The 22,457-nt window shown below is 36.5% G+C and overlaps 1 pseudogene; it reads right to left on the minus strand.

Annotated features, from left to right (window-relative positions):
• Nucleotides 1-771: 771 nt before the first annotated feature.
• Nucleotides 772-1,791, minus strand: LOC140515771 (probable RNA polymerase II nuclear localization protein SLC7A6OS; annotated as a pseudogene).
• Nucleotides 1,792-22,457: the final 20,666 nt, after the last annotated feature.

The raw sequence follows: 22,457 nt of genomic DNA on the forward strand, positions 1-22,457 counted from the left end.
TGCGTCTACCAGGTGTATTCAGTCAGTCCAGGCTTTGGCATTGTGGACTTCTCTAGCACTTGGGTCTTCCCCAGAAATGCCTCACTCAGCATCATGAAGCAGGACTTCCCTTCAGCAAGAGGACAGAAATTGGGGAGGACCAAACTTGCCACCTGAAGCACATTAGCAGAATTTTTCTTTCTTTAATAGCTTCAAAAGGCTCCCTTTTCTCACGAGGATGGAAGATTAGGAATGCACTGCATTGAATATGGAAAGTCAATTCTTCACCTGGGAGGGGAAAATCGTTGAGATTCCACTACGTGCTGAAGGAAAGTTTCGGGAAAGGAGAAGAGCTTCTGGCAGTGTCAGGGGAAAAGGGATTGTCTCCTGATACCAGTGGGCGCCAGTGCCGTTAGAGGCAAAGGACCTCTAACTTGGAGCTATTTCTTTCTTTACCCAGTTGTTTGTGTATTTCTTTGTTTAGTTGCTCTTTTATGAAAATATTTTTAAATATTTAATTTATTTTTTCTTGAGATGATTTACTTTTTTTTTTTTGTTAATTTAGTCGAGGAAAATTTATTTATGTATTCTTTTCCCCTGTAGCCCGCAATTCTGCAGAGGCCATAATTGCCCCTGAGGGCCGAACATCCACACATGCTTTCTTCTTCTCCATTCCCCTTCCAAGGTAATTGATAAGACTGCATGGCAGGGGCAGCTGCAGCAGCCTAGAAGCTGAGGTATATGGGAAGAGCCCCTGAAGCCTTGGTCCCAGGGAAGTGTCTTGAGTGATCTTCAGTCTGAATCAAAGTCCTGGGAGCCATCCTACTCCAACTCTTGGAGCACATCCGAGGAATATTGGTTCCATTTCCTCGGTGTAATGACACTTCTTTCCTCATCAGGAAAACCGCCATATTCACCTTCAGATTCTCTGGTGCTCTCTGTGTCCCTGCTTCCTTCTTCCTGATCAGGGTAGTCCTCACGCCAGGGATTCTCACTATGTTCATCTTCATCATCATCATCATCATCATCATCATCATCATCTTCTTCTTCTTCTTCTTCTTCTTCTTCTTCTTCTTCTTCTTCTTCTTCTTCCTCCATTTCCTGTGCTTGATCATCTGCCTCCTAGTCACACTGTTGACTCTAGGGCTGTCCAGACAGTTTTACTTGAATGGATTTGGGAAGAGACATATCGAGGTCATTAAGGTCATTAACATATTCTTCTTCTTTGTCTTGGTGCTCTGTTGCTTTTCCTTCCTTGCAGATGGCCTGTGGCTCACGGCTCACCCTTAGAGAATTCGAGATGATCACATGTGGCTGAGATTTCTCGGCGCAGGGAGCAGGAATGGGGAGAGTGTCTTTCTGAGCAGCATGGTCATGTACGACATCACAGAGTTGGAATTGTTGCGCAGATGATGATGTGCCTCCTCTCTGTGACCTTTGTGTGGCAGCCTCAGAGTCTGGCTCGCCTGTGTCAGCCGTGGGGGCAGGGGCCCCAGCTGGCAGGCCTGCTTATCCTTGTGCACAGGCGATCCAGCGTTTGGAGAGCAGGCCACGGCAGACATCGGGCCGTGTCAGCAGCTTTGCCGTGAGGAGGTCGTGACGGATTCTCTGAAGGCTTTCCAGAGAAGGAGTCAGGGCTGTGGTGGCCTTCTCTCTGGTCATGGCTTTTCTGACATGCTTCTGAACAGGGTCATCCTGGGAGCTTCCCGTGGCCGCCAGCTTCAAGATGTTGTTCTCCAGGGAGCCTGTCGACGCCCCCTGTGCACCCTCCTCAGACGCCTCGTTTCCTGTCCATTTACACGCCCACATCATTTCCTCGTCAGTATCCGTGCCACAATTCCATCTCAGTCAAGGCACCTTGGGCGCCCCACCCGCCTTCCTGCTTTGGCACTTTTCTCTTCCAATTTGAAAGCCATTGCTGGCACATTACGTGTCTCTTGGGGCAGCTTGGCCTTGCTCTCCTTCAGCTTTACACGATGGGCTCTGGATTCCTCCTTCACTCTTTGCAAATAGATCCATTCTTCATCCTTTGGGATCTGGAGCATTTCCCCACATTCAGAAAGAATGGAATGCATCCCAGTGTCCTCATGCTCCTGAAGGAGGCTCTGTCTTTCTCTCACTTGGCCCAAAGCCCTTTCCAACTGCTCTCCTTTGGTCGCTAAGGCAGTGGGAGCCTCCTGGAGCTTGGCCTTGCCCTTGCCAGTGGCTGTTTCTAAGGGAAGCACTTGGTGATCCTTGTCTTGTGGGAGTGATAAGGAGGAATCATGGAAGACCCTCTGGTGTTCCTCACAGAACTCTCTTTTTCCCCGTCTTCATCACAGCTAGTGAGACTCACCATGCTGTGGCGCAAATGCCGTCCAAGCATTTGTCTAGGGAGGGAAAGATTGGGCAGTTTCCTGCTGGGCCCCAAGTCTCAGACTTTGCGAAGCCCTCGACATTGCGTGCAAGTCCCGCTTTCATTGTCGCCCTCCCTGCCCTGGAGAAGACACACCGCACAAAAGCTCTGGGCACATTGGACAGTCCCTGGGTCAGTGCAGCAGCTCAGACACATCGAGCAAGTGAGCTCTGCCTTGGGATTTTCAAGTAGGGCTCTTGACTCCATCTGCGTAGGCTTCTGATTCCTTCCTTCTCAGAGCTCCCCCTCTGGACAGGACAGAGAATGCTCGCCCTTCTCCTAGAGCTCTCGCAGCAACTGATACTGCCCCAGAGGTGTGGAGTTCTTTGAAGGAGGCCTCCCATACTTAGCCCCGCCCTTGATTCCACCCTCCAAAGCAGGAGAAGCCCTGCCTGGGCAGGGGCAACCTGGTTCCTCACTACATCTCATCTCTCCAGCCTAACACGTGATCTTCAGTCACAGCACTTCGTTCTTCCCATTCCTCCAATGCCACAGTCCTTGGAGTTAACTTACTCTATGTTTGTTGATGAAAGGCACCTTCTTGCTGGGCGTACATCGTTATTCCTAGGGGAAAATGTCAAGCAGATGGACTGTTGGTCACACTTCGGTGACTTCCGCCACTCCACTGGGAGTCCAAAGGGTGGGCAAACTTGGCACCGCGTTCGCTCTTTGCGATCTAAGTTCGTGTGGGCGAGTCTCTCCCTTGTCAGAGCCTCACTATCTTGTGGATTGCAACACCAGGCCTTCCTTCTTTCCATGTTCCAAAACGATTTCCCTCTAATCAGTGCATCAAATTCACGGAAATTCCTCGGTTGACCTATAAACTTGTCTCCGTTGGTATTTCTGTGAAACAACTCCCATATCTGCAAGCGGGATCAATGTGAGGCCACGGAGGCGATATGGTAGGAAAATAGTGGTATGGATTCTTTTCACGAAACTCCCTTACTGAACTCATATCCATCCTTTTCCTGTGTCTACAATATGCATTCAGTCAATGAAGCCTTTGGCATTGCTGACTCCTGAAGCACTAGAGTAATTTGAGGTCTACACTCATTGGGAGCAACAGAATCAAAAGAGATAATAGAAGTAATGTGGGGGCAGCATAGGATGGAGGGTAATATAGTCAGTCTTATATAACACGACCATTACGGAAGTCATTTGCAAAACTACACAGATTTAGACTATATTGAATTGCTTGCCTTCCGAAGGGAATTGGTGGGGAGGGAGGGAGGAAAAGAATTTGGAACTCAAAGTTTTAGGAACAACTGTCGAATACTGTTTTAGCCACTATGAAATAAGAAATACAGGTAAAGGGGTAGAGAAAGTTATTTGGCCCTACAGGACAAAAGAGAAGATGGAGACAAGGGCAGAGAGGGGTGATAGAAGAGAGAGGAGATTGGTGATAGGGGCATTTAGAATGCTTGGTGGTTTGGGGTGGGTGGAGGGGACAAAAGGGGAGAAAATTTGGAAGCCAAAATTTTGTTAAAATGAATGTTAAAAGTTAAATAAATAAATTAATTTAAAAAATAAAAAAAATTAAATTCAACATTCTAATTCCAAACTTTAATACTAAAATTTTATATCAAAATATAATTTCAAATTTTTACTCTAAATTGCATTTCGAATTCCAACTCCTTGCTCAAGATGCAATGCCAAAGTAAAATTGTAATTTTTCTACCAAATTGCTCTTTGTAGTCTAATTAGAAATTCCAGTTGTTATTTCAAATGATAATTTGTGTTCCAGATTCCACTTCAAAATTTCAGTTCTAAATTCCACTTCCAAATTCCAGTTCCAAATTGAAATTCCAAATTCCTCTTCCAAAATCAAATTACAAAGTCCAGTTCCAAATTCTAATTCTAAATTTCAGTTCCAAATTCCAGTTCTAACCTCCAATTACCAAATGCAATTCTAAAATCCCCTTCCACTATCCTGTTCCTAATTCCCCTTTTGATTTCGTTTTCCACATTCTGATACTATAATTAGCTTCCACATGTCGCATTTCAATTCCCTTATACAATTATGATTCCAGAATCAAATTGGATGGTATTAATAACATTCTGCTTTCTCACTACCCTTGTACATTTATGTTTCAAATTCGAAATCTAAAGTCAAATTGCAGTGCCAAATGAAAATTAAAATACTACTTCCATACGCCTTTTCCATAGTCTAATTCAAAATTCCAATTTAAAATTACCAAATCACATGGTCACTAAAATATCTAGATCCCTTTTCAAAGTTACCCACTAGAATTAAATACAAAATTCTAATTCCAGTTTTTAATCCTAAAATTTCCCCCAAAATATAATGTCAAATTTGTTCTCTAAATTATTTTTCAAACTCCAACTCCATGCTCAAGATGCATTACCACAGTGAAATTGAAATTTTTCTACCAAATTGTTCTTTCTAATCTAATTAGAAATTACAATTCTGACTTCAAATGGAAATTTGAGTTCCTCATTCCAATTCCAAATTCCAATTCTAAATTCCACTTCCAAATTACAGTTCTAAATTCCAATTCAAAATTCCACTTCCAAATTCCAGTTCCAAATTCCAATTCCAAATTCAGCTTCGAAATTCCAGTTCCAAATTCCAATTCCAAATTCCACTTCCAAAATTAAGTTCCCAATTCTAATTGTAAATTCCCCATCTTAAATACAGTTAAAATTCCGATTCTAAATTCCACTTCCAAATTAAAGTTCCAAAATCAAATTTCAAATTCCGCTTCCAAAATCTAGTTCCCAATTCCAGTTCCAAATTCTAATTTCAAATTCCACTTCCAAATTCCAGTTACAAATTCCAATAATGAATTTCACTTCCAAATTCCAGTTCCAAGCTCAAATTACCAAATGCATTTCTAAAATCCATTTCCACAATCCCATTCCTAATTCCCCTTCTGATTTTGTTTTCCAAATTCCAATTCTATAATGCTCTTCCACATATCACATTTAAATTCCATCCTAAAATTATGATTCCAGATTCAAATTGCACCGTATTAATAAAATTCTACTTTCTAATTACCCTTGTAAATTTATGTTTCCAATTCCAATTCTTAATTCCACTGCCAAATTTCAGTTCTAAATTAAAATTCCAAATTCGGCTTCCAAAATCCAGTTCAAAATTCCACTTCCAAATTCCACTTCCAAGTTCTAGTTGGATATTCAAATTCTAAATTACACTTCCAAATTCCAGTTCTAAATTCCAATTCTAAATTCTACTTCCAAATTCCAATTCCGAATTCCAATTCTAAATTCCAGTTCCAAATTCCAGTTCCAAATTCTAGTACTAAATTTCACTTTCAAACTCCAGTACCAACCTGCAATTACCAAATGCAATTCTAAAATCCATTTCCACAATCCCGTTTATAATTCCCCTTCTGATTTTTTTCCACATTCTAATTCTATAATTCATTTCCAAACATCATATTTCAATTCCATCCTAAAATTATGATTCATGAATCAACTTGCACGATATTAATAAAATTCTGCTTTCTAATTTTCCTTGTAAATTTATGTTTCCAATTCCAATTCTAAAGTCAAATTGCAGTGCCAAATGAAAATTGAAATACTACTTCTAAACTCCTTTTCCATAATCGAATTAAAAATTGCAATTTAAAACTGCTATATCACATTCTCACTACAGAATCCAGATCCCATTTCAAATCTACCCACTAAAATTAAATACGAAATTCTAATTCCAATTGTAATCCTAAAATTTTATCACAAAATATAATTTCAAGTTTCTATTCAAAATTATTTTTCAAATTACAACTCCATACTCAAGATACAATGCCAAAGTAAAATTGTAATTTTTCTACCAAATTGCTCTTTGTAGTCTAAATAAAAATTCCAAATCTGAATTGAAATGGAAATTAGAGGTCCACATTCCAATTCCAAATTCCAGTTCTAAATACTAATTCTAAATTCCATTTCCAAATTCCAATTCTAATATCCACTTCCAAATTCCATTTCCAAATTCCAATTCTAATTTCCACTTCCAAATTCCAGTTCCAAATTCCAATTCTATATTCCACTTCCGAATTCCAGTTCAAAATGCCAATTCCAAATTCTGCTTCGAAAATCCAGTTGCGAATTCCAATTCCAATTTCCAATTCCAAATTACACTTCCAAACACCAGTTCCAAATTCCAATTCCAAGCTCTGCTTCCAAAATCCAGTTCTAAATTCCAATTTTAAATCCCCCTTAGTAAATCCAGTTCCAAATTCCAATTCCAAATTGCACTTCTAAATACCAGTCCTAAATTCCAAATCCAAATTCCAATTCCAAATTCCAACTCTAAATTCCACTTCCAAATTAACGTTCCAAACTGCAATTCCAAATTCCAATTCCAAAAGTCCAGTTCCAAATTCCATTTCAAAATTCCCCTTCCAAAGTCCAGTTCAAAGTTCCACTTCCAAATTCCACTTGCAAATTCCAGTTCCAAATTCAACGTCCAAACTCCAATTTCAAATTCCACTTCCAAATTCCGATTCTAAATTCCACTTCCAAATTCCAGTTCAAAATTCCAATTCTAAATTCCAGTTCAAAATTCCAGTTCTAAATTCCACTTAAAAATTCCAGTTTTAACCTCCAGTTACCAAATGTAATTCTAAAATCCACTTCCACAATCCAATTCCTAATTCCCCTGCTGATTTTGTTTTCCGCATTCTAATTCTATAATTCATTTTCACACATCATTTTTCCATTCCCTGCTAAAATTATGATTTCACATTCAAATTGCATGTTATTGATAAAATTCCCCTTTGAAACTACCCTTGTGAATTTATGTTTCAAATTCCAATTCTCAAGTCAAATTGCAGTGCAAAATGAAAATTCAAATACTACTTCCAAACTCCTTTTCCATAGACTAACCCAAAATTCCAGTTTAAAATTACCATATCACATGGTCACTACAGAATTTAGATTCCTTTTCAAATTTACCCACTAGAATTAAATACAAAACTCTAATCCAAAATTTTAACCGTAAATTCCACTTCCAAATTCCAATTGTAAATTCCACTTCCAAATTCGTGTTCCAAATACCAATTCCGATTTGACCTTCGACAATCCAGTTCAAAATTCCACTTCCAAATTCCACTTCCAAATACCAGTTCCAAATTCCAATTACAAATTCCAGTTCTATATTCCAATTCCAAATTCTGCTTCCAAAGTCCAGTTCTAAATTCTAATTTTAAATATCCCCTCCTAAATACAGTTCCAATTTCCAATTCCAAATTCCCCTTCCAAATTCCACATTCAAATACCAGTTCCAAAATCCAATTCCAAATTCCAATTCTAAATTCCAATTCCAAATTCCAATTTCAAATTCCACTTACACATTCCACTTCAAAATTCCAGTTCAAAATTCCAATTCCAATTTTAACTGAAAATTCCAGTTCTAAATTCCAATTCCAAATTCTAATTCTAAATTCCACTTCAAATTTCCATTTCAATTTACAAATCCAAATTCAACTTCCAAAATCCACTTGTAAATTACAATTCCACATTCCCCTTCCAAAATCCACTTCCAAATTCCAATTCCAAATTCCCCTTCCAAATATCAATTCTACATTTGACCTTTAAATTCCAGTCCCAACCTCCCATTACCAAATGCAATTCAAAAATCCACTTCCACAGTCCCGTTCCTAATTCCCCTTCTGATTTCCTTTTCCAAATTCTGACACTATAATTCTCTTCCACATGTCGCATTTCAATTCCATCCTGAAATTATGATTCCAGATTCAAATTCCATCTTATTAAGAAAATTCTGATTTCTAAGTACCCTTGTAAATTTGTTTCAAATTCCAATTCCAAATTCCACTTCCAAATTCCAATTCTAAATTCCAATTCCAAATTCCACTTCCAAATTCCACTTCAAATACCAGTTCCTATTTCCAATTCCAAATTCCTGTTCAAAATTCCAATTCCAAATTCAATTTCGAAATTCCAGTTCTAAATTCCAATTCGAAATTACACTTCCACATACCAGTTCCAAATTTCACTTCCAAATTCCAATTCTAAATTCCACTTCGAAATTCCAGTTACAAATTCCACTTCCAAATTCCAGTTCTAAATTTGAATTCCAAATTCCGCTTCTACAGTCCAGTTACAAATTCCAATTCTAAATTCCACTTCAAATTTCCATTCCAATCTCTAAATTCAAATTCAATTTCCAAAATCCACTTGCAAATTACAATTCCACATTCCCCTTCTAAAATCCACTTCCAAATTCCAATTCGAAATTCCAGTTCCAAATTCCACTTCCAAATTCCAATTCTAAATTTGACTTCTAAATTCCAGTTCGAACCTCCACATACCAAATGCAATTCTAAAATTCACTTCCACAATCCCGTTCCTAATTCCCATTCTGATTGCGTTTTCCAAATTCTGATACTATAATTCTCTTTGACATGTCGCATTACAATTCCATCCTGAAATTATCATTCCAGATAAACATTAACCCTTATTAATAAAATTCTGCTTTCTAAGTACACTTGTAAACTTATGTTTCCAATTCCACTTCCAAATTCCATTTCCAAATTCCAATTCCAAATTCCACTTCCAAATTCCAGTTCTAAATTGAAATTCCAAATTCTGCTTCAAAAATCCACTTCCAAATTCCAATTCCAAATTCAACTTCCAAATTACACTTCCAAATACCAGTTCCAAATTCCACTTCTAAATTCCAATTCTAAATTCCAGTTCCAACCTCCAATTACCAAATGCAATTCTGAAATACACTTCCACAATCCCGTTCCCAATTCCCCTTCTGATTTGGAATTTGGAACTGGAATTTGGAACTGGTATTTGGAAGTGGAATTTGGAAGTTGAATTTGGAATTGGAATTTGGAAGTGGAAGTTGGAAGTGCAATTTCGACCTGAAATTTGGAAGTAGAATATGGAAAGCGAAATCAGAAGGAGAACTAGGGACTGGATTGTGGAAGTGGATTTTAGAATTACATGTCCTAATTGGAGATTGGAATTGAAATTTAGAATGGGAATTTGGACGTGGTATTTAGAATTGTGATTTGGAACTGGAATTAGGAATCAGAACTTTGAAGTGGAATTTAGAATTGGAATTTGGAAATGGAAATTGAAACTGGAATTTGGAAGTGGAATACTGAAATGGAATGTGGAACTGGAATTTGGAAGTAGCTTTTGGAATTGGAATTTAGAATTGGAATTTGGAACTGGATTTTGGAAGTGGAATTTTGAATTTTAATTTAGAATTGGAAATTGGAATTGGATTGTGGAACTGAAATTTCCCTTTGAATTAATAATGGTAATTTCTATTTAGAGTCCACAGAGTAATTTGCTAGAAAAATTACAGTTTTCTTTTGGCATGACATCTTGAGCATGGACTTGGACTTTGAAAAATAATTTGGACTAGACAATTGAAATTATATTTTAGGATAAAATTTTAGGATTAAAATTTAAAATTCGAATTTGTTTTTAATTTGAGTTGGTAAGTTTGAAAAGGAATCTAAATTCTGTAGTGACCATGTGATAGAGTAATTTTAAATTGGAATTTTGAATGAGACTATGGAAAAGGAGTTTGGAGGTAGTAGTTGAATTGTCACTTGGCAGTGCAAATTGACCTTGGAATTGAAATTTGAAACATAATTTTACAAGAGTAATTAGAAATCAGATTTTTATTGATAAGATGTAATTTGAATTTGAAGTCATAATTTTTGGATATGAATAAAATGTGAAATATGGAAGACAGTTACAGAATTAGAATTTGGAAAGCGAAATCAGAAGGAGAACTAGCGACTGCATTGTGGAAGTGGATTTCAGAATTACATGTCCTAATTGGAGTGTGGAATTGAAATTTAGAATGGGAATTTGGAAGTGGAATTTAGAACTTGAATTTGGTATTGGAATTTAGACCTGAAATTTGGAACTGTATTTTGGAAGTGGAATTTAGAATTGGAATATCAATTCGGAATTGGAATTTGGAAGTGGAATGTGTAATTGGAATTTGGAACTGGAATTTGGAACTGGAATTTGGAACTGGAATTTGGAACTGGAATTTGGAATTGGAATTTGGAATTGGAATTTGGAACTGGAATTTGGAACTGGAAGTTAGAATTAGAATTTGGAACTGAAATTTGGAACTAGAATTTGGAATTGGAATTGGGAACCGGAATTTGAATTTTGAATTTAGAGATGGAAGTTGGAATTGGAATTTGGGACTAAAATTTCCCTTTGAATTAAGAACTCTAATTTCTGGTTAGACAACAAAGAGCAATCTGGTAGAAAAATTACAATTTGACTTTGGCATGCCATCTTGAGCATGGACTTGGAATTTCAAAAATGGTTTGGACCAGAAATTTGAAGTTAAATTTTGGGATAAAATTTAGGGTTAAAATTTGAAATTTGAATTTTGATTTTCATTTGAATTGGTAAGTTTGAAAAGGAATCTAGATTCTGTAGTGACCATGTGATATAGTAGTTTTAAATAGGAATTTTGAATTAGAATATGGAAAAAAGAGTGTGGAGGCAATATGTGAATTTTCACTTTGCACTGCAATTTGACCCTGGCTTTGAAATTTGAAACAGAAATCTACAAGTGTCATCAGAAAGCAGCACTTTATTGATAAGATGTAACTGGAAATTGGAGTCATAATTTTAGGATAGAAATTAGAAGTGAAATGTGGAAGACAATTACAGAATTAAAATTTGAAAAACGAATTCTGAAGGAAAACTAGAGACTGGATTGTGGAAGTGGATTTTTGAATTACATGTCCTAATTGGAGGTTGGAAGTGGAATTTGGAAGTGTAATTTAGAATGGGAATTTGAAAGTGGTATTTAGAATTCTGATTTGGAACTGGAATTAGGAATCAGAATTTTGAAGTGGAATTTAGAATTGGAATTTGGAATTGGAAATTGAAACTGGAATTTGGAAGTGGAATACTGAAATGGAATTTGGAATTGGAATTTAGAAGTAGCTTTTGGAATCAGAATTGAGAATTGGAATTTATAACTGGAATTTGGAACTTGATTTTGGAAGTGGAATATTGAAATGGAATTTGGAATTGGAAATTGGAATTGGATTGTGGAACTGAAATTTCCCTTTGAATTAATAACTGTAATTTCTAATTAGAGTACACAGAGTAATTTGCTAGAAATATTACAGTTTTCTTTTGGCATGACATCTTGAGCATGGACTTGGACTTTGAAAAATAATTTGGACTAGACAATTGAAATTATATTTTGGGATAAAATTTTAGGATTAAAATTTGAAATTCGAATTTGTTTTTAATTTGAGGTGGTAAGTTTGAAAAGGAATCTAAATTCTGTAGTGACCATGTGATACAGTAATTCTAAACTGGAATTTTGAGTGAGACTATGGAAACGGAAGTTGGAGGTAGTATTTGATTTTTCACTTGTCAGTGCAATTTGACCTTGGAATTGAAATTTGAAACATAATTTTACAAGAGTAATTAGAAATCAGATTTTTATTGATAAGATGTAATTTGAATTTGGAGTCATAATTTTAGGTTATAAATAAAATGTGAAATATGGAAGACAGTTACAGAATTAGAATTTGGAAAGCGAAATCAGAAGGAGAACTAGGGACTGGATTGGGGAAGTGGATTTCAGAATTACATGTCCTAATTGGAGGTTGGAAGTGGCATTTGGAACTGGAATTTAGAATGGGAATTTGGTATTGGAATTTAGAACTGGAATTTGGAACTGTATTTGGAAGTGGAATTTAGAATTGGAATTTTAATTCGCAACTGGAAATTGGAAGTGGAATGTGGAATTGGAATTTGCAATTGGAATTCTGAAACGAAATTTGGAAGAGGAATTTAGAATTAGAATTTGGAACTGGAATTTGGACCTGGAATTTGGAATTGGAATTTGGAATTGGAATTTGAAACTGGAATTTGGAAGTGGAATTTGGAACTGAAATTTGGAACTGGAATTAGGAATCAGAATTTGAAAGTGGAATTTACAAATGGAATTTGGAATTGGAAATTGAAACTGGAATTTGGAAGTGTAATACTGAAATGGAATTTGGAATTGGAATTTGGAAGTTAAATTTGGAACTGAATTTTGGAAGTGGATTTTTGAATTGTAATTTAGAATTGAAAATTGGAATTGGGTTGTGGAACTAACATTTCCCTTTGAATTAATAACTGTAATTTCTAATTAGAGTACAGAGAGTAAATTGCTAGAAAAATTACAGTTTTCTTTTGGCATGACATCTTGAGTGTGGACTTGGACTTTGAAAAATACTTTGGACTAGACAATTGAAATTATAATTTGGGATAACATTTTAGGATTAAAATTTGAAATTAGTATTTGTTTTTAATTTGAGTTGGTAAGTTTGAAAAGGAATCTAAATTCTGTAGTGACCACGTGATAGAATAATTTTAAATTGGAATTGTAAATGAGACTATGGAAAAAAGACTTTTTAGGTAGTATGTGAATTTTCACTTTGCACTGCAATTTGACCTTGGCATTCGAATTTGAAACAGAAATTTACAAGTGTCATTAGAAAACAGAATTTTATTGATAAGATGTAACTGGAAATTGGAGTCATAATTTTAGGATAGAAATGACAAGTGAAAGGTGGAAGACAATAACAGAATTAAAATTTGAAAAACGAATTCCGAAGGAGAACTAGGGACTGGATTGTGGAAGTGGATTTAAGAATTACATGTCCTCATTGGAGGTTGGAAGTGGAATTTGGAATTGGAATTTTAATTCGGAACTGGAATTTGGAATTGGAATGTGGAATTGGAATTTGTAATGGGAATTCTGAAACGAAATTTGGAAGTGGAATTTAGAATTAGAATTTGGAACAGTTATTTGGAACTGGAATTTGAAATTGGAATTTGAAACTGGAATTTGGAACTGGAATTTGGAATTGGAAATAGGAACCGGAATTTGTAATTGGTATTTAGATTTGGAAGTTGGAATTGTAATGTGGGACTGAAATTTCCCTTTGAATTAAGAACTCTAATTTCTGATTAGACAACAAAGAGCAATCTGGTAGAAAAATTACAATTTGACTTTGGCATGCCATTTTGAGCATGGACTTGGAATTTCAAAAATGGTTTAGACAGGAAATTTGAAATTAAATTTTGGGATAAAATTTTAGGGTTAAAATTTGGAATTTGAATTTTAGTTTTCATTTCTACTGGTAAGTTTCAAAAGGAATCTAGATTCTGTAGTGACCATGTGATATAGTAGTTTTAAATAGGAATTTCGAATTAAACTATGGAAAAAAGGGTTTGGAGGTACTATGTGAATTTTCACTTTGCACTGCAATTTGACCTTGGCATTGGAATTTGAAACAGAAATTTACAAGTGTCATCAGAAAGCAGAATTTTATTGATAAGATGTAACTGGAAATTGGAGTCGTAATTTTAGGATGGAAATGACAAGTGAAATGTGGAAGACAATTACAGAATTAGAATTTGAAAAACGAATTCCGAAGGAAAACTAGGGACTGGACTGTGGAAGTGGATTTAAGAATTACATGTCCTAATTGGAGGTTGGAAGTGGAATTTGGAATTGGAATTTAGAATGGGAATTTGGAAGTGGAATTTAGAACTTGAATTTGGTATTGGAATTTAGAACTGGAATTTGGAATTGTATTTTGGAAGTGGAATTTAGAATTGGAATTTTAATTCGGAACTGGAATTTGGAAGTGGAATGTGGAATTGGAATTTGGAATTGGAATTGTGAAACGAAATTTGGAAGTGAATTTAGAATTAGAATTTGGAAGTGGAATTTGGAATTGGAATTTACATTTGGAAGTTGGAATTGGAATGGGGGACTGAAATTTCCCTTTGAATTAAGAACTCTAAATTCTGATTAGACAACAAAGAGCGATCTGGTAGAAAAATTACAATTTGACTTTGGCATGCTACCTTGAGCATGGACTTGGAATTTCAAAAATGGTTTGGACCAGAAATTTGACATTAAATTTTGGGATAAAATTTTAGGGTTAAAATTTGGAATTTGAATTTTGGGTTTCATTTGAATTGGTAAGTTTGAAAAGGAATCTAGATTCTGTAGTGACCATGTGATATAGTAGTTTTAAATAGGAATTTTGAATTAGACTATGGAAAAAAGAGTTTGGAGGTAGCATGTGAATTTTCACTTTGCACTCCAATTTGACCTTGGCATTGGAATTTGAAACAGAAATTTAAAAGTGTCATTAGAAAGCAGAATTTTGTTGATAAGATGTAACTGGAAATTGGAGTCATAATTTTAGGATAGAAATGACAAGCGAAATGTGGAAGATAATTACAGAATTAAAATTTGAAAAACGACTTCTGAAGGAAAAGTAGAGACTGGATTGTGGAAGTGGATTTAAGAATTACATGTCCCAATTGGAGGTTGGAAGTGGAATTTGGAAGTGTAATTTAGAATGGGAATTTGGAAGTGGTATTTAGAATTGTGATTTGGAACTGGAATTAGGAATCAGAATTTGAAAGTGGAATTTAGAAATGGAATTTGGAATTGGAATTTGGATCTGGAATTTGGAATTGGAATTGGAAAAGATTAAGCATTCAATGTATAAAAGGAAAGAAATAAAATAACTTAGTGTTTGATACATGCAAAGACAGCAACTGTGAGGGTGTGGGCAGGGGAGCACACACTATTTTAAAAAAAAAAACAAATGGGGTAAGGGAAAAGCTGTTTGCAGGAAATTTGATAGATCAACACCTCACACCACCTATCCAATTAAACTATATATGGATACATAAATTAAATGTAAAAGAGGATTCAATAGCAAGTTAGAGAAGCAAGGAAGAAATTACTTCTCACATAAATGGATATGGAAAAATGTTATGGAAAAACAAGCAACAGAGAAGAGCACAGAAAATGAAATGGATGATTCTGCTTCTATAAAGTTGAAATGTTTTTTCCACAAACCGATCAAATTCAGTCAAAATGAGATGGGTTACAGTTAAGTGAGGGAAAACCGCTTTGCAGTAAAGTTCTCTAAGGACTGCTGTATATGCAACATATATAAGGAACTGATTCTAGGTCCCAAGATTAAAAGCCATTTTCCAGTTGGCCAGAATAACAGGAAGTTGTCAAAGGAAGAAATTCAAGCTTTCAATATCCAAGCTCCAAATACCTCACAATGAGAGAAGTGCACATTAAAACAATCCTCCTTTTTCAACCTGTAGATCACAGAGATCTGCAGGTTCAAGGACAGTCCTCTTTCTGTTCCACAACAAGGTACATAGAAATGCCCCCTTCTGCCTGGTTCTAGTTGACAGTAGAACAAAAATAAATATACCATTTAATTAAATGACACCAAAAAGGGAATGATAAGGAAGGGGAGGGGAAGAGTTCCTAGACTGTCCGAAAGGTTTGTGGCCACACGTAGAGACCCTGGTGTGGACATCACAAAGCTGGAAACTCACTGGAGGAGAAGTAGTAGAAACCCTATCAGGAGGAACCAGTGAAAACCTACCAGTTTGGACAGACGTCTCAAGTTTTAAACTTTAGTCAGGAACTGATTTTTGAAAGCTCCAGCTTTTAATGCAAGTAGTCCACATTACTTGCAAAAAAATTCTGGAATAAAGTAAGATTTTGGCCAAGGTCCCATGAGTACCCAAACATCCTAAGATGAAGTCATCCAAACCTGCGGACATGTAACTGACTGGCAGAAATTGACTGAAGACAACTCCATAGATATTGACCAACTTCAGGGTTTTTTTTTTTTATCAGGATCAAACAAATTAATTTAAGATATGTTTTGATAAAGCTGGCAATAAAATTAAATATCCCAAATGGACCCTTTTCACAAATGGCTACTCAAAACCACCACACGAGAAACCTCTTTTAACTTTTAACTTGGATTCCTTTAAGGAAACCTTAAATGGAATTAAAATGAATTGGGAAAGGATGAAAAAGATTTGTGACTTCTAGAATGATAGTCACAATTTTACTACTCAATTAAAAGAGCAAATCAAGGATTGACCTGCCTGTAAGACAAGTCACTTCTCCCAGAAAAGATTTCTCTGCCTATCCCCGGGAAAGATTTACCCTCCTCTCTCTGAGGATGAGGAAGGCAAGGGGGAGGCTACTTCCTAGACCAGGGGTGGAGAACCTGTTGCCTTCAGGCCACAGGTGGCCCTCTAGGTCCTCAAGTGTGAACCTTTGAATTCAAACTTCATGGAACAAATTTATTCTCCAGTGCTCATCTAGACTGTATCCTCTCTCCCAGCTCCAAGGCCAAGCCAAGGATAGGAGGAAGGAACGATGGAAATGTCCACCTGAGGAGTGGAGGGAGGGAGTGACCTCAGAGACTTCTCTATGCTGGGCCTTTCTCCATCCCACTCCACTGCACGGGCCCCCAAGCCCCAGACCTTCCACTTCTGACATTCTGTGTTCTAAGGTCCCTTCCAACTCTGGTATTATATATTCTAAGTTTCATTAAAATTCTGGTGTTCTAAGGTCCCTTATATCTCCAAAAATCAGTACTCTAACCTTCCTTCCAATGGTGTTCTATGTTCTAAAGTCCCTTTCACTTCTAACTTTCTGCGTTCTCATGCCCTTTCCACCTCTGCTATTTTATATTCTAAGTTCTTGCCAGCTGTTCTACTCTCTGTTCTAAGGTTCATTCCACCTCTGATATTCTGTGGCCTAAGGTTCCTTCCATCTGCAGTATTCTATATTCTAGAGTTCATTGAAGTTCTGATGTTCTGTATTCGGAAGGCCCCTTCCATCTCTGATCATCACTATTTTAATATTCCTTCAAGGTATGGTATTCCATGTTTTAATGTCCCTTCAAATTCTGACATTCTGTGTTCTCACATCACTTAAAGGTGTGCTATTCTAGATTCTAAACTTACCTCTATCTCTGATATTCTGTGTTTAAGGTCCATTCTAGCTCTTATATTCTGTTTTCTAACATCCTTCCCAGATCTAATATTTGATATTCCAAGATTCTTTTCAGGTCTGCTAATTGATATTCTAACATTCCTTCCAGTTCTGATATTACATGTGCTCACGTCCCTTGCAGCTCTGATCTTTTATATTCTAAGGTCCAGGTCACCTCTAATATTCTGTACTCTAAATCCTCATCCTTCTTGATTATTCTGTGTTCTGAGGTCTCTTCTAGCTCTCGTATTTTATCTTCTAAGGTTCCCTCCATCTCTGATATTTTGTATTCTAAAGTAATGTCCAGCTTTGATATTCTGTCCTCTAATTTTCTTTCCACCTCACATATTACATGTACTAAGGTCCGTTCCATCTTGGATATTGTAATTTCTAAAGTTAATTTCACCTCTGATGTTCTAAGGTCTCTCCCATATGTGATACTCTGTCTCCTAGGGTTCCATCCAGCTCGGATAATCTATGTTCTAAGTTCCCTTCCACTTCTGATATTCTGTATTTGAAGGTCCTTTGGAGCTATGGTGTTCCATATACTAAGATTCTGACAGCTCATATGTTCTGTTACATGATTTCAACGACAAGTTCAAAAGCTTGACAGTGAATTGGAGGAAAAAGCTGGTGCCATCATCTCAACAAGATGTTTGCTGACACAAGGGGCACAGAAGGATCACTTACTGGAGAAAAGTACAAGGTCTTGATTGCACATGCTTGGATTCCCTTATATGGCAAATGTTCTCCGTCCAGTTGCCTCACAGTTAGAAAACACAAATCAATATGGTAGCGAGGAAGATAAGACAAATGATTTGAACCACATGGTGGAAGAGCGTCCTTCGGACTTGAAAAAACCTGCAAAGAATTATGTGAACTGATTCCAGGTGATGTGAACTAAATTAGGGGAACACTGTAAACAGTAACAGGAACATTGTGTAATGACTAACTTTCATAGGCCTGTCTCTTCTTACCAATGCAAGGATCTAAGAGAACTCACAAAGGCTCATGACGAAAAATTCCCTCCACATCAAGAAAATGATCTATGGAGATGCAGGGGACAGAGGCAAGATGGTGGAGTGAGAGCATGAACTCCCTTAAGCTCTACAATAAATTCTTTCAGATATATCTAAAAAGAGAATGTGAACAAATTTTAGAGTGGCAAAATTGACAAGGAGACAGTGTGGCAGATTCCTAGTCCAAAACAGCCAGGAAGGTCAATGGAAAAGATCCGTTACACGAGGCTGGGGAAGCACAGAGATCTCAGGCTGTACCAGTGCAGACCCCATCATAACAAAACTGAGCAGGAACCACCGGACAGACTGAATCAGAAGCAACAGTGAGGGTTCTCAAGCATATCAGCACAGGATGAGAGTCCAGTGGAAGCAAGTGGAGCAAGAGAAAAACACAGGTCTCCCAGTAACAACAGCAGCCACTTCTGCGACTATCACCCCACACAATAAATGTGTTAAAATCACCTACCTGAACTTCTGTGAGCCAAGATGGTGGAGTGATCTCTAAGTGCTTGTTCCCTCTCCTTGTTGGACATGAAAAACCTAGAGAAAATTTCCCCAGGAAAATTCTGGAATTGTGGGACCAGCCAAATGGATAAACAGCCTCTCAGCCCCAGAGGCTAGGAAAATTGTCAAAAAGAGATCCCCTTGCTTTCACTGAAGGGAATCAGTACAGGAACAGAGCTGTCCAAGACAGTCCCACCTCAGTGAACCAGGAGAAGATCCTGAGGCCCATTGGAGTGGAACCCGAAAACGCAAATACCAGGACCCCAGGGGTGCTTTAGTACAGCCAGAGGAATTGGGAAGACACCAGTGCAGACAGAGGTACGCCATCTGCTTAGCCCGCCTGTGCTCTAGCTCATGGGAGGCGAACTCTTGTAGCCAAAGAACTCCTCCCCTACACTTCACGTAGTGACCTTCAGAGTGACTCCAGGGAACCTCAGAAAGACTTCATCTGGCCTCTGCTTTGGCATACCAGCCACCTCAGCAACAGGCAAACTTCAGCACTGTGTCTTGTAGCTGAAAGAAGGAGAGGCCACAACACAAAAAGCCCTAAGATTTCAACACAAGAAATGTGGGACAAAGCCCCTGTGCCCCAGAAGCAGAGATTGACTTCAAAAGCCAGGAGAAAGGCAATCTTTATGAGCAAGAAGCAAACCAGAAGAGAAAAGACCATAGAATCCTATTATGGGGAGCAAAACTGAACCATGATTTCAGAAATGGGGATCATTGAGACTGTACTCGCATCTGAAACCACAGAAGGGAATATGAACAGGTCTGAAGCTCAAAGAACATTCTTGGAAGAGTTCAAGAAGGATTGTAAAAGCCAAATTAGAGGGGTAGAATAAACATTAGCAATTGATTTTTCAAATACGAAAAAAAAAGGATTCACTGAGAGAACTGTTCCTTAAAAAGGAAAGTTGGGCAAATGGAAAATCTCGTATGAAAATGTAGCCAGAGAATATAATTCTTTTACAGGAATAATTGGACAAATGGAAAAGGAGATGCAAAAGTTAACTGGAGAAAACCATCTATTAAAAATTAGAATAGGGCAAGTAGAAGCTAATGAGTCTATGTATGTTTATTATGATATCACAAAGGAGATATATATATATACACATACATACATACATACATATATATGCATGTATATATATGTAGAGGAAGCAGGTATAAATTCACTGATGTGATAAAAAAACATTTGTTATTTTTAAGGGTGGAAAGGCATTGTTAGGGGAGAAGTGAAAACGAGGAGACTGAAAACGGTAAATTACATTACTGGAAGAGGCACAAAAACATATTATAGTAGAAAGAAAGAGGGGAAGGATATGAGCACTGTTTGAGATTTACCCTCATCTGATTTGGTTGAAGGAAGGAACAACAAACTCAGTTATGTATAGAAATCCAACTTGCCATATACGCAGGAGGGGAAAGGAGAAGGAAAATGGACGGGATGTGAAAAGGGTGGGAGGAAGTAGTAAGGGAAAAGGGAAAGTAAGGGGGGTGCTGCTAGAAGGGAGGGAAGACTGAGGGAGGCAGTGGTCAACAATTAAAACTCTTGTGGAGTGGAATAGAGAAGGGACAATTAAAATCAAAAATGGGGAAAAATTGGAGAGAAAGACACAGATGATGGTAGAACGGATTAAAAAACATAATACAACAAAACGTTGTTTAAAGAAACACATTTGAAAAGGGGGGATACATACAGGGTAAAGATAAAAGGTTGTGCTTCAACTGATGTATTAAAAGCAGGGATAGCAATCCTAATCTCAGAAAAATGAAAAGCAGAAATACATCTAATAAAAAGAGATAAGTAAAGAAATTATATCCTACTGAAAGGCACCATAGACAATGAAGCAATATCATTACTAAACATATATTCAACAAGTAGTATGCCATCGAAATTCTAAGAGGAGTTAAGGCAGTTACAGTAAGAAATAGATAGCAAAACTATACTAGTGGGGAACCTCAACCACCTCCTCTCTGAATTTGATAAATCTAACCTCATAATAAACAAGAAAGAAGTTACCGAGGTGAATAAACCTCTGGATGAGGTAGATATGATAGACTTCTGGAGAAAACTGATTGAGGATAGAAAGGAATATCCCATTTTCTCAGTGGTACATGACAGATATAAAAAAAATTGGTCATTTACTAGGTCATAAAAACCTCTCAATCCAGTGCAGAAGGGCAGGGAGAGTCAACGCATATTTCTCAGAACAAAATACAATAAAAATTTTATTGAATAAATTCTCCTGGAAAGACAGACCAAAAAAAAATTAGAAACTAAATAATCTAATCTTAAAAAACGAGTGGGTTAAACAACAAATCATAGAAGCAATCAATAACTTCATTCAAGAGAATGACAATAGTGAGACAACCTAGTCAAACTTATATGTTGCAAAAGCAGTTCTTAGAGGAAGTTGTATATCACTGAATGCTTCGATTAATAAAATAGAGAAAAAAGAGATTAATGAATTGGGCATACAGCTGCAAAAGCTAGAAAGAGAAAAAATTGAAAATCCCCAAGTAAATCTTAAATTGGAAATACTGAAAATCAAAAGAGAGATTAATAAAACTGAAATTCAGAAAACTTTAGAACTAATAATTAAAAATAAGAGTTAGTTTTACGAATAAAAAACAGTAGAACTGATAAACCTTTCTTCAATTTGATGAAAAAAAAAGAAAGGAGAAAAACAAACTACCAATAAGAAAAATGGAAAGGGTGAAATCACCTGCAACAAGGAGGAAACTAAAACAATAATTAGAAATTACTTTAGGCAACTTTATTCCAAAAAATTTAACAATCTAAGTGAAATGAATGAATGTTTACAAAAATTTAAATTGTCCAGATTAACAGAAGAGGAAATAAAATACTTAAACAACTCCATCTCAGAAAAAGAAATTGAACAAATCATCAATATACTCCTTAGGAAAAAAATCTAAAGGGTCAGTTGGATTTACAAGTGAATTATAGCAAACATTTAAAGAAAAGTTAATTCCAATACTTTGTACACTATTTGAGAAAATTGATGAAGAAGGAGTTTTACCAAATTCGCTTTATGATGCAAATATCGTGCTGATACCTAAACCAGAAAGAGCCAAAACAGAAAAAGAAAATTATGGAACAGTTTCCCTAATGAATACAGATGCAAAACTTTTAAATAAGATATTATCAAAAATAATATAGCATCTTGTAAGAAGATTAATAGATTGTGATCAGGTAGGATTCATACAAGGAAGGCAGGGTGGTTCAATATTAGGAAAACTGTCCACATTATTGATCACATAAAGAAAAAACTAATAAACTGTATGATTATCTCAATAGATGCAGAACAAGTTTGTGAAAAATACATCTATTTGTATTGAAAATATTGGAGAGGATATGCGGCAGTATCTACCTAAAACCATCAGCCAGCATTATATGCAATGGAAATAAGCCAGATGCATTTCCATCATTATCACCGATGTTATTCAATGTGCTGTTATAAATGTTAGTGTTGACAATAAGAGAAGAAAAAGAAACTGAAGGAATTAGAATAGGAAAATAAGAAATTATGTTATCACTCTTTGCAGGTGATATGATGATATACTTGGAGAATCCTAGAAAATCAAGTATAAAAAACTATAGACACTGTGAGCACAAGTCCACGTCCTTGCACTGGCCTTTGGGTTGTGGATGTTCCAATGAACTTCTTCATGGCTG

The sequence above is a fragment of the Notamacropus eugenii genome, chromosome X, assembly GCF_028372415.1.
Source record: "Notamacropus eugenii isolate mMacEug1 chromosome X, mMacEug1.pri_v2, whole genome shotgun sequence".
NCBI classification, from domain to species: Eukaryota; Metazoa; Chordata; class Mammalia; order Diprotodontia; family Macropodidae; genus Notamacropus; species Notamacropus eugenii.